A 13,658-nucleotide genomic window follows, 5' to 3' on the forward strand; every position below is an offset into this window, starting at 1 on the left:
CCTCATTGAAGACAACTTTGGATGCTGTAGCTCCTCTAAAAAAGAGAGCTTTAAATCAGAAGTGCCTGACTCCGTGGTATAACTCACAAACTCGTAGCTTAAAGCAGATAACCTGTAAGTTGGAGAGGAAATGGCGTCTCACTAATTTAGAAGATCTTCACTTAGCCTGGAAAAAGAGTCTGTTGCTCTATAAAAAAGCCCTCCGTAAAGCTAGGACATCTTTCTACTCATCACTAATTGAAGAAAATAAGAACAACCTCAGGTTTCTTTTCAGCACTGTAGCCAGGCTGACAAAGAGTCAGAGCTCTATTGAGCTGAGTATTCCATTAACTTTAACTAGTAATGACTTCATGACTTTCTTTGCTAACAAAATTTTAACTATTAGAGAAAAAATTACTCATAACCATCCCAAAGACGTATCGTTATCTTTTGCTGCTTTCAGTGATGCCGGTATTTGGTTAGACTCTTTCTCTCCGATTGTTCTGTCTGAGTTATTTTCATTAGTTACTTCATCCAAACCATCAACATGTTTATTAGACCCCATTCCTACCAGGCTGCTCAAGGAAGCCCTACCATTATTTAATGCTTCGATCTTAAATATGATCAATCTATCTTTGTTAGTTGGCTATGTACCACAGGCTTTTAAGGTGGCAGTAATTAAACCATTACTTAAAAAGCCATCACTTGACCCAGGTATCTTAGCTAATTATAGGCCAATCTCCAACCTTCCTTTTCTCTCAAAAATTCTTGAAAGGGTTGTTGTAAAACAGCTAACTGATCATCTGCAGAGGAATGGTCTATTTGAAGAGTTTCAGTCAGGTTTTAGAATTCATCATAGTACAGAAACAGCATTAGTGAAGGTTACAAATGATCTTCTTATGGCCTCGGACAGTGGACTCATCTCTGTGCTTGTTCTGTTAGACCTCAGTGCTGCTTTTGATACTGTTGACCATAAAATTTTATTACAGAGATTAGAGCATGCCATAGGTATTAAAGGCACTGCGCTGCGGTGGTTTGAATCATATTTGTCTAATAGATTACAATTTGTTCATGTAAATGGGGAATCTTCTTCACAGACTAAAGTTAATTATGGAGTTCCACAAGGTTCTGTGCTAGGACCAATTTTATTCACTTTATACATGCTTCCCTTAGGCAGTATTATTAGACGGTATTGCTTAAATTTTCATTGTTACGCAGATGATACCCAGCTTTATCTATCCATGAAGCCAGAGGACACACACCAATTAGCTAAACTGCAGGATTGTCTTACAGACATAAAGACATGGATGACCTCTAATTTCCTGCTTTTAAACTCAGATAAAACTGAAGTTATTGTACTTGGCCCCACAAATCTTAGAAACATGGTGTCTAACCAGATCCTTACTCTGGATGGCATTACCCTGACCTCTAGTAATACTGTGAGAAATCTTGGAGTCATTTTTGATCAGGATATGTCATTCAAAGCGCATATTAAACAAATATGTAGGACTGCTTTTTTGCATTTACGCAATATCTCTAAAATCAGAAAGGTCTTGTCTCAGAGTGATGCTGAAAAACTAATTCATGCATTTATTTCCTCTAGGCTGGACTATTGTAATTCATTACAATCAGGTTGTCCTAAAAGTTCCCTAAAAAGCCTTCAGTTAATTCAAAATGCTGCAGCTAGAGTACTGACGGGGACTAGAAGGAGAGAGCATATCTCACCCATATTGGCCTCTCTTCATTGGCTTCCTGTTAATTCTAGAATAGAATTTAAAATTCTTCTTCTTACTTATAAGGTTTTGAATAATCAGGTCCCATCTTATCTTAGGGACCTCGTAGTACCATATCACCCCAATAGAGCGCTTCGCTCTCAGACTGCAGGCTTACTTGTAGTTCCTAGGGTTTGTAAGAGTAGAATGGGAGGCAGAGCCTTCAGCTTTCACGCTCCTCTCCTGTGGAACCAGCTCCCAATTCAGATCAGGGAGACAGACACCCTCTCTACTTTTAAGATTAGGCTTAAAACTTTCCTTTTTGCTAAAGCTTATAGTTAGGGCTGGATCAGGTGACCCTGAACCATCCCTTAGTTATGCTGCTATAGACGTAGACTGCTGGGGGGTTCCCATGATGCACTGTTTCTTTCTCTTTTTGCTCTGTATGCACCACTCTGCATTTAATCATTAGTGATCGATCTCTGCTCCCCTCCACAGCATGTCTTTTTCCTGGTTCTCTCCCTCAGCCCCAACCAGTCCCAGCAGAAGACTGCCCCTCCCTGAGCCTGGTTCTGCTGGAGGTTTCTTCCTGTTAAAAGGGAGTTTTTCCTTCCCACTGTAGCCAAGTGCTTGCTCACAGGGGGTCGTTTTGACCGTTGGGGTTTTACATCATTATTGTATGGCCTTGCCTTACAATATAAAGCGCCTTGGGGCAACTGTTTGTTGTGATTTGGCGCTATATAAAAAAATTGATTGATTGATTGATATATATGAATGCAATATTCCATTTATGCTAATAAGCTCCTCTAAATCCTACACACTGTAGCTTTAACAAACTTTAAAGAACACTGCAAACCAGGAACTTTTGCCCATTGCCTCAAATGAAAACAAGGTGTCCAATGTTTAAATATGTTAAAATTAAAATAGAACACCATCTGACAAGGTATGGAAGCATCAGGCAGCAGTTGCTGCATCTCATCTGACTACACGTTGCATTTCCAGCCTGGCTGTGCTGAGTCCTCCTGAACAGACTCATCACTTGACAAATTTGGGAAAACTCCCTCACGTCCACAACTCCTGATATTTTGGAGTGATTCTTTCCGTGCTTAAACATTGAAATACATCAAGTCGCCACCAGGCTGCTTCAGGGGGTTGGCAGAGCCTGTCTGCTTTGAGCAGTCTCCGTTAACTTAAACGCACAACTGTTTTTTTCCCCTGCTCAGGTGAAAATTTATGCAATTATTATTTTCAAAAACAAGTAACCCTGAAAATAAAACTGTATTGCACACCATTATTTAAACTTTTCAGTCAGTGCATAATTTATGTGCATGCTAAATTGCGGGAAACGGTCTGCACTGATCCACTATGGTCCAGTCCACTACTGATGTACTGGAACAAAAAAATACCAGCTATCAGAATTTTTTTTTTTTTTTTTGGTCACGATTTGTGGATGATGCTTTGTTTATCATTTCAGAAAAATCTTTCATAAGGTAGGAGCTTATTTAAGTGTAGTACAGGATAAGTTTAGTTTTTGAGAACCCCAGCGATATTGAAACATTGCTATTGATCAAATCTGTCAGTGCACCTTTGCCGTTTGGGTCATTTGCAAAAAATTCTGATTTGGAAATTTAGTTTTTGGTGGAATGACTAAAAGTGAGCAGGACAGCTGTTATGGGAGCTAAAAAAAAAAAACAAACACCTTTTTTCTGTCAAAACAGTAATAAAATAACGCTTACAGCTTAGTTTGTAATCGTCAGCGTGTTTGTAATGCAGCGGCGAACATCCTGATGCATCTGATGGGATCGGGAGGCGATGGGATGGACAGATATGAAACAGGAGATCCTGTTGATCTCATAAATGAACACTTTGACACTTTGTGCGCAGATCTGTGTCCTTGCCAGAAAACCTCTCACTGCTGAGTCAACTAACTCCAACATCAAAATCACAATGCACTTGTTTCAAGTGCACACCGCTCGTGAAGCGAAGGATAGATGGCACTCTGATTGGTGTAAGCGCAAAACACACTCATGATTAATTGACTAACCACAACCCTTTTTGAGTCCTGCAACTTCATTTGCTCTCAGGTTATGGAACATGTAAATATCAAAGAGGAGTTAGGAATGCCCCCACATGCACTTATTTTCCTTGACATCAAAGTGTCAGGAAAGAAGAACCACCAAGAACATCACAGAAGCTGGAGGATGAACCCAGAGGTGGCTGTGGATCGAGAGGGTTGATCTGTATCAGGTCAGGTCGGGTCTGACAACATGTTCTGGTGCCATGTTTTGCCACAACCACTGTACTAAATTCCACCCAGGCAGACAACCGATCCATCCCCGCGTCTCAAACGTGACCATCTATCTGCTACAGCCAGGTGAGACGTGTATCTCCTCCAGCCATTGGGGTCGTCAACACTGAGTCACCAGCATGTTGGATCATGCTCAGAAAGATGCATCACATGGCCAACCAAAATGTCATAGTTGATGCTCCCTCAAACTGCGAATCATTCCTGCAGTACCCAAGGATACCTCCCAAGAGACCGAGTACCAAATATATCACGTAGTTGCCTTAGGCCACTGGTTATTGTCCAAACACCTCATTCTGTGGACCTCAAGACTCCATAACATCTTCCCAAATATGTCTCAACTTCAAAAGCAGAGGACCTAGAGAGAACTATGTCACTGCAAGTCCACAGATCCATGATGTTGCACCGTAATTTCGGAACAAACTGAGAACTTGGTGATGTAAGACTCGAAACACCCTGTGATCCTGGGTTCATCAATGATAATGTGTCCAGGTCATCCAACCTGGTATTTTAAGAAACTGTATTATCACCACTGCATCGATGCCCACAGATTTTGTCTTTGGAATTGTTGGAAAAAGGGGATTTCTCTCATGTGACAAAGAAGAGTAAAGCGCTTGAGTCAAAGCTTGATTGTTGACAATATTTTCTGAGGGCTACGGTTGTGGAAAAAAGTGACCTTCTCCTTTATTTTAAGAAAAAATATTATTAATGGCACACCGTTATAATGGCGTTTGTAACATAACGGCCTGTGCTTGTGATCTTGTGGTTGTATCACTCGGGTTTGGTTAGCTTATCTAAAGAGCTCGTCTTTGCCTTAAAGCCTGCGTGCAGGCAGCTTTAATAAGGGGAAATGTCTTGGACAAGCGATTCGGAGATATTTTTGCTTCATCTCTTTGGATCGCTCTGCAGGTGATGCTGCCAACGTCTCCTCCATTTGATGATGAACAACACAGATCCGCTATTGAGTGACGGCTTCAAATGCGGAAAGAGTGAGACCCTACATGCTGCTCCGCTCACTCTACATCAGAGGATACTGACATCTATTATGGTAAGGAAAAGACCAGCGTTTGAAGATTTATAGTACGGAGACCCAAGAAGTGTCAGGATTTTTGCTATTTTTTTTGTACACGCCCCCTTTTTTTCTTTGTTGTTGATAACCAGGTGGTATTAAGCAGAATGTGTCTCCATGAACTCTGTTGGATCGAGCATGAAAGGCCCATCACTGTGATATTTTTACCCCATAAAAAGTCACCACAAATCCCATGTGTCTCACTTAATGAGAGGAAATTAAACAAGATCAAATTCAACTTTTTGTCACCAAAGCTTCAATGGTCTTTGTATCTGAATTTATTCCACACTTTTATTGGATTTTTACATGACAGTCATATTTATTAATTTCATCGCTTTGGATCCCACACATTACAACTTTTGATTTGCCCAAATTGCTGCAGTCAAAATTAAACCTCAGGAGTACGCCTTTAAAAGATTTTGCATTTTCCATTGGGCTCAAAGTTCATTAAACCTGTCTGTGATTTTCAAAAAAATTTCAACAAAGGACTAAATGTGGTGTTTTCGGTTGTATAACTTGAAGATTTTTAATTTAATTTGCACCAGATTTGGTGGAATCTTTAAGAAATGGCCAAGGACAAAGTGGGGTGATCTTGAAAACAATTGCTTAAAAGTCAAGGTCAAAGGCAATGTGTAAATTTTGACAAAGTGCTTATGTATGGGGGATATTTAGAATGTCCCAGTCAAGGAACTGGTTAACAATACACCCATGATTACTATTATTCACTTATATGAAATCATATGTACTTTTAATTATTCATGACCTTTAACCTTAGGTGACCTTAAAAGGTCAAACTCACTGAGGATGGCTTTTTTGAGGAATTGGTTTAAAATATATCTCGGTTACTACAAAACATAATTTGAAGTTGGACATCTCCTTTGTATTGCATGCATCACCTTTGACATTGAGTGACCTTGAAAGATTGAGCTCACTTAGAATGTTACTGCAAAACAATACTGTTCAAATGACTTTTAATCTTGAAAGGTCAAACATAATTAGAATAGCCATTTTGAGAAAGTGGTTGATATAGTGGAACACTAATATGAAGTCATAGCTCACGCGTCAGTTGTTCAGATGGCCTTTGGTGTTGGGTGACTTTGAAAGGTCAAACCTAGAATGGCCATTTAAGTTTTTTGCCTTCCTTTGATAACAGTATTTCCATACAGTACATTCACAAACTTTTCATATTGTTAGGAGGGAGTCCCTTTATGTTCCTGTCCTAAATACTGAATTGGTTTTCATGTAATGGATGATGGCGGAGGCTATGCTGTGCGATGTTCTGTTTTCCTGAGGTCTTGAACACATCATTAAGGAGGCAGAAGCAGAGTTCACTAATGAGGTGATGGGTTTCACCTGCATGTATGAAAGGAAGCGTGGAAGAGTAGAGCTGGTGTACTTGTGAATGGCTCTGGAACTCCAGATGTGACCTGTGCAGGTGTTTCCAGAGAACCACACTGAAAATACCGAACTCTGAAAACCAGTTTGTGACATGTTCAGGGTCCAGCCAGTTTTAACGACACTGAACGAGATGCCACCGACGGAGCTGGACGCACGTTGGGGAGTTACACGGTTTGGGCTGACTGCAGGTTAATTAAACGAGGACACCCCTGTCAACGCTCTCCCCATGTGTGAAGCAATACTCAGTATTTCATCATCATGAAAAATTCACAATATAAATTTTGAACCTTTTCCTTAAATCACTAAAATGAAGTTAGGACTAGGAACTGATGTTGCTCTGAGGTCTATTTCAAATTAAGAGTCAATTAATTTATAATCACAATAAACCTGCCCTAAGGTGCTTCACATGGGTGAGGTCAAACATTACCAACCCCCTTGAGCAAGCACATAGGTGACAGTAGTAAGGACAAACTCCCTTAGGCGTTTTTGAGGAAGAAACCTCAAGCAGACCAGACTCAAGGGGGTGACTCACTGCTTAGGCCGTTGTAATCGTTACCGAGAGTGTAAAAGTGCAAAGTCCACCTTAAGCATGAGTCCAAGGTCTAGAGTTGAATGGGATGGTTCAGAGTCCTTGACAGGCTAATACAGGGGTAGGCAACCTGTTCCAGAAAGAGCCATGAGGGTGCAGGTTTTCTTTGCAGCCACTGACTCCACCAGGTGATTTCACTGATTAACTGATTCCATCTGCTCAAAGTGATATTAATCAGTAAAATCACCTGGTGGAGTCAGTGGCTGCAAAGAAAACCTGCACCCTCATGGCTCTTTCTGGAACAGGTTGCCTACCCCTGGGCTAATAGGTTATTCTTGACCAGAGTGTTAATACGGCGCATCAGCCACACCAGTTCTGTATCCTGCCTCCTGCTGTGGCACTTCTGGCCATCAAAATTCTGTAATGCTCCAGTTCGTGAATTGTAAGTCTGCTTTCATTTGTTTTGCTTTTTTTCTGGAGACTTTGGTTTATGCCACTGCCATAAACAACAATCAGGCCGTTGGACACCTGACACATTTAGACGAGCTCTACCTACCTACCTACCTACCGTGTTATACAGGATACATGTAGCACTACCCCTGAAGCTTGTGGTTTAGATGCCACTTATTTCTCTCCGCTTGAAATCTAATAGCCTTGTTGAAATGTGCCACGGGGGACTCGCCTGCACAGTAAACGCACGCGTCTCCTCTGATAAATAGCGGCGGTGGATGAAGAGATGTTAACTGTAAGTGTCGCGGGTGCTGTAAAAACACAAACAGCTTTATTTATCAGACTGGCAGAAACGCATTATGAAGACGGACGCGTCTGCGGGAGTAAATAAAACACAACGTAAACACTTGAAGTTAAAGAAAGGAGGAGGAAGAGGAAGTGGTAATGTAGCGATGGATGAAGCATGGCAGGATGCGAGGAGTAGAGGGAAGGGGACGGGCGGCTGAAGGATCACCCAGGGCTCAATAATCGGGCCCCGTAAGGCGCGACGTCAAGCAGCTATGGTGTGAGTGAGCAATCACACCTACCTGCCTCCGCTCCACAACGCCCCCTCCTTGCTCTCTCGTGCACTCAACAACACTGTAGCAAACGTGCACTATCTGCCCCACTTAATGAAATAAATTGGCCACCTACAGACGGCAGCGAGAGTCAGATTACCTCTGCTGAGAAGTCGCCTTCGCAATAATTGTTACAGAACATGTTGAGAACCCGCTCAAATATGTCATTCCAAAACATGGCCTCAGTCCACATGGCCCTGTGAATTGTAAGATATTTATTAACAATTACCAATTAATTGGAGAAAATATTTGGTTCATATGTGTCAGTGTAATTTAGGCGAGAAAATGTGATGAGTTGTTTTTTTTTTTTATTAGAATATCATTAACCCTCTTGTAATTAACCTCGTTCAAAAATTAACCACATGTTATTATCAAACCAAGCAAATAATTGAAGCAGCAGCTTAATTTATAATTTGACAATTTCTTACCTTTTTTTTTTCCTCCCTCTTTCATGTATTCCCCTAATAAAAGGGAGTGAGAGAGAGAGAGTAAATGGAGAGAAACATTTAACAGCGGTGACTTTAATGAACATGTAGCACGGCCAAAAGGAGAATTATCTCGTGTAATGGCATGCACCATCTGTACTCTCGCGCCGGACTGTGTTACCTCCAGAGAGCTCCCGGGTTTGAAAGGGAAAGTGTGAAGCAGGGTCTCCTACTTTCTCCAACAGACAGAGGCCACGAGGGAATGGTAAGGGATATTCAGGCCGGGTGGATAACACAACCGAGCTTATGTATGGGTTACACAGACCGGCTACGCTAGGTCTAGATGTCAAGGCTCAGCTTGAGATACAGGAAGAGGTGTAGTCGTGGGTGGAAGGATGAATATATTTTTAGGCTGTCCTTTGAGATAATATGGTTGCCAAGTTTTATATCAAATGAGTCTCACAATCTTGTGCATAGTTGTATATTTTCCTGGGAATCGTCTCGGTAGATTTTATACCTCCTTGGTATAAATGTCGGTTTAAATTGATTTTAGTTTGAACCTCAACAAGACAACAGCTGCCCAAGCAGTGAGTAATCTTAGCTCCTTTTAAAGAGAGGTCTGAAAAACAAATCTCAAACATGCTGGTTTAACCCCTACTTGTTTGTCCCCCCCACCCCCACACGATTGTAAGTTCACGTTCCACTGAGAATAATGCCGACTGCTAAATCTGCCTCATCATTGACCCCAACGGACTGCAGTAAGAGTCTTCAGGACAGACGTTTAACTGCCATACAAAACTCCATGCCTCACTGCCTATTCAATCACTCATGTGACAGTTAACGGCCCGCGGTGGCTAATGATTTTCTGTCGTGTTCAGACCACACTGTGGAACTCGAGGATTAAATATCGGCTGACAGCGGACAGATCTACTACTACGGTGCCCTCTGCTCATCAACCCACCATCACCTTCCACCGTCGCACCCCTAAATGAATGTGTTCTGTCACCTTGGTGTAAGTGGATTCTATTGTGTCGTCTTCTGGTCTGTGGCCAAACCTCACCAAGTTCACAAGGGTTCATCTGAACTAATATGACCCATCAAGGGACTTGAGTGCTTGTCTTCTTTCCTGTTTTTGTTGGTCTGTCATGTGTCCAACTGAAAGTTCTTATTTTAGCACCATCAGAGTGCGCCACAATTGAAACCTCATTCTGAGTTGACCTGGAAAGAAAATCCAACGCAGGATACTTCCCCAACTAAAGAATGGGAGGCAGAGCCTTCAGCTTTCAGGCTCCTCTCCTGTGGAACCAGCTCCCAATTCAGATCAGGGAGACAGATACCCTCTCTACTTTTAAGATTAGGCTTAAAACTTTCCTTTTCGCTAAGGCTTATAGTTAGGGCTGGATCGGGTGACCCTGGACCATCCCTTGGTTATGTTGCTTTAGACGTAGACTGTGTTTCATAATTATTGTATGGCCTTGCCTTGCAATGTGGAGCGCCTTGGGGCAACTGTTTGTTGTGATTTGGCGCTATACAAGAAAAAAGTTGATTGATTGATTGATAAAGCCGGTACTGTATTATGGGTGGGTACACTGGGACAATGCAGATGAAGTGTCACATCCAGTGACACAGACTGGTTGTGTGGTCAGGAATCACACCCATGTTTGGGCTAACACGCCTCCGATCCCACCATGCTAACTACTCAGTGTCTATGATTTGGGTGGCACTGTGGAATAGTGGTTAGTACTTTTGTCTTCTGTTTATTTTCTTGGGAATGATGGTGGCTTGTATGGATACGGGTCAAACCATAGGCAGTCTATGAACATGTCTCACTTAAATAGACACATCTCCCCTGGATTTACCCCATTATTTGAAGATGACTAAGTAACATCAACCTCACTATAACCTTTACCGAGCCCCACATTCTTTTTAAGAAAATCATTTGACATGAAGATTCAAACCCGGATTTTCTAACGGGGTCTGTAATACCTTCCCTACAACAAGGCAGAACTGCTGACCCAACAGTGAGGATTTTATCCTTAAGAAGTGCTCCTTATCTGTGTCTTTTTATCTAACTAAATGCTCTCTACATTTTTCTTAGTCTCACCTGAGTATTAAATTAATATTAAACAAGGGATGAGTCATTGAGGACCAGTTCCTCCTGCCAAATAGATAGTTGTTGACATTTGAAGCTGACCCAGATTAGACCTAGAAAAGTAGGTCAACATTGGCACCTTCTGAACTCACATGAGGATTGTGAGATGAACTGTGACAAATACAGCGCTGTGCAAAATAAGTCATAAACTTTCAGCTGCAGCTTACCAGCAGGCACGTTGGAGGACATGAGCCTACATTTGAGTTTTCTTTTATGAAAGTCTTTCTCCATTCCACTTCAGCTCCATGCTCTATAGCTGCTGATGCAACAGACAAACATTGCAGGATGCACTTTTTCCCCCAATCACAGCCACAGAAACCTGTGACTCCTTCAAAGCTGCCATGTATGCCTTGGTGGCTTCCCTCACTTGTCTTGTTAGTTTTGTCGAAGTCATTCGACAGGGCTCTGTTGGTCTGTCAGTTGGTTTGCTTGTTGCTCCAAGATGGTGCCTGTGACTGGCGTGGCTCGTTCGGCTCCTGTTGTGTTGGTTACTAATGGCCACTTTTACAACATATGTTATTTTAGCAGCCCGACTAGCAGATGGAGGTGTCTTGGCTTTACGGACTTACGATCGGGACTCTTTGTTTCATATCAAGGAGACGATGGAGAGCCTATTTGCTACACGAGACAGGTACAACCAGGCGTTTCCTCCGCCCCTAACTATCGGCTCCGACTCACCTGATTATCCACTGCTGTTGAGGGCGCCGTGTAAGATCCGCAGGAGACTGAGGAAAAAAGGCTTTTTGGATAAGAGGTGAAGAGGCTCGTGGGCTGGTGTCCAGGTGAAGAGAAGGCGTGCAGCAGCGCGTTTGGGCGCCAGCGCCGGTGGCCGAGGACGGGCTCGCTTCCTCTACCACATTCCTCTCTTTGATGTGTGCGATGGCACATCTGCATCGACACCTGTTCGGTTAGGTACGGGTGTTCTAGACTTTTCACAGTGCTGCTATCCTGGTGGCGTAGTTCCATTGCTACTGTGCACTTCCGTGTTTACGCCTCCGCCTGCACGGATCAGCTGGAGTCCACGTGACCGCTGTCTTCGTCCTATCCCATTTCGAGCCTCAGACAGCGTCTACGTGACGTCATCCACCTTGCGCCTTGGTTTATTGAACGTGCGTTCAATCGCCAATAAATCATTTTCCCTGAATGATCTTATATCAACGGAAATGTTGGACTTAATGTGCCTTTCGGAGACTTGGCAGAGAGAAGAGGAATTTCTTCATTTAAATGAGCTCTGCCCTGCTGGGTTCTGTGTCCTTGGGAAGCCCCGCCCCTGTCGCCGTGGTGGGGGCCTTGCCATCGTTTATAAAGAGGATTGTGTGTGTAAAGGGGTACAGTCACAGGATTTTCCCTCCTTTGAATCACAGTTGGTCAAGGTGGGTTTCTCAAACCCATTTTTTCTGTGTGTTGGTTTATCGCCCCCCAGGCCCTGCTACTGCCTTTCTTAAGGATTTTAGTGACTTTTTATCCTCTATTATAACGTTGGAATCTGTTTTAATTCTTGGAGATTTTAACCTTCATGTTGATGACAAGTTATCTTGCTCTGCTACGGAGCTTTTATCGTTGACTGAAGCTTTTAATTTTGTGCAACATGTTTCTGAGCTCACTCACCAAAAGGGTCACATTTTAGATTTAGTTTTACCACTTGGCCTAGACATTTTAAATATGTCTATAAAAGATGTCCACTTGAGCGACCATAGTCTTGTTTCGTTTGACCTGCATTTCAGCTCTGATCAGAAGCCCTTAGAAGCTAAGTCTTGGATGCGTATCATCACTGCTGAAACTGTAGAAAGATTTTTTTCTATGTTTAATCCTTGTTTGTTCACTGATTTTCTTGATGTGGACAATTTTATCCAGTGTTTTAACCATCACTGTGATACTATTCTTGATCAGTTGGCTCCTGTTAAATACAACGTGTCTTTACAGAAAAATGAGTGCCCTTGGATTAATGAAGAGCTCTTAAGTCTTAAGAGACTGTGTCGAAGGACTGAACGCCTGTGGAAATCCTTTAAACTTGAGGTTCACAGGCTTCATCTCAGGGAGCTGGTTTTATCATATAACAAAATGGCTGAGAGTGCCTGTTCTGTCTACATACGTCAGCTGGTGTCTGTAAATAAGAAGAATCCCAGAGTGTTGTTTGATAAAATCAACTCTCTTGTATGTCCTGCTGCTTCAGTTACTCCTGTGTTTTCTGAAGCTGACAGCAATGCTTTTTTGAGTTTTTTCACTGACAAAATCAAGTTGATTAAGGATAAAATTCCACCCTCCCTGTGTGGTACTTCTACTGTTATTGAGCCTGTTCCCAGCATTTGCTCTTCATTTAGGGCTGTGACACTTGCTGATATTTCGGCATTGGTGAGCAAGATGAAACCTTCCTCTTGCTCATTGGACATCCTTCCCTACAGGCTCTTTATTAAAATATTTGAGGTAATTGGTCCGTGCGTTACTAGAATGGTAAATCTTTCTTTGTCCACCGGTGTGTTTCCCAGTGCTTTTAAGCATGCCATAGTGTTGTCTCTACTGAAAAAAACAGGTTTAAATCAAATGGAGCTAAGTAGTTTTAGACCTATTTCTAAGCTCCCATTCCTGTCTAAGATCCTCAAGAGGGTGGTTTCAGACCAACTGACACTCTTTCTGGATCAGAATAACATTCATGACAGGTTTCAGTCCAGTTTTCGTAGACAACACTCTACGGAAACGGCTCTTTTGATAGTGTCCAGCGACATTATGATGTCTGCTGATGCTGGGAAATCCACCGTGTTGGTTCTTTTGGATTTGTCCTCTGCCTTTGATACTGTTGACCACCAGGTCCTGCTGAATAGATTGAGGGATCATGTCGGACTGTCGGGGTCAGTTCTTCAGTGTTTTTTTTCATATCTGTCTGGGCGTAGCTTTAGCGTTTTTGCTAACCAGATAAGGTCAGAGTCTGCGGACCTGTTATGTGGAGTCCCTCAGGGTTCTGTATTGGGCCCCATTTTGTTTTTATTGTACTTGATCCCATTAGGTAGGATCATTCAAAGATTTA

The 13,658-nt window shown here is 42.4% G+C and overlaps 1 long non-coding RNA gene across 1 annotated transcript in view; it reads right to left on the minus strand.

Moving 5' to 3' along the window:
• LOC117504104 overlaps window positions 1–11,555 on the minus strand; it is a 34,097-nt gene extending 22,542 nt beyond the window's left edge. Inside the window, exon 1 of the long non-coding RNA XR_004558724.1 lies at window positions 11,315–11,555. This is a non-coding gene — a long non-coding RNA (uncharacterized LOC117504104). The remainder of the gene's footprint in view (window positions 1–11,314) is intronic.
• Between the last annotated feature and the right edge of the window lie 2,103 nt (window positions 11,556–13,658).

Source organism: Thalassophryne amazonica, chromosome 22 (assembly GCF_902500255.1).
Source record: "Thalassophryne amazonica chromosome 22, fThaAma1.1, whole genome shotgun sequence".
NCBI classification, from domain to species: Eukaryota; Metazoa; Chordata; class Actinopteri; order Batrachoidiformes; family Batrachoididae; genus Thalassophryne; species Thalassophryne amazonica.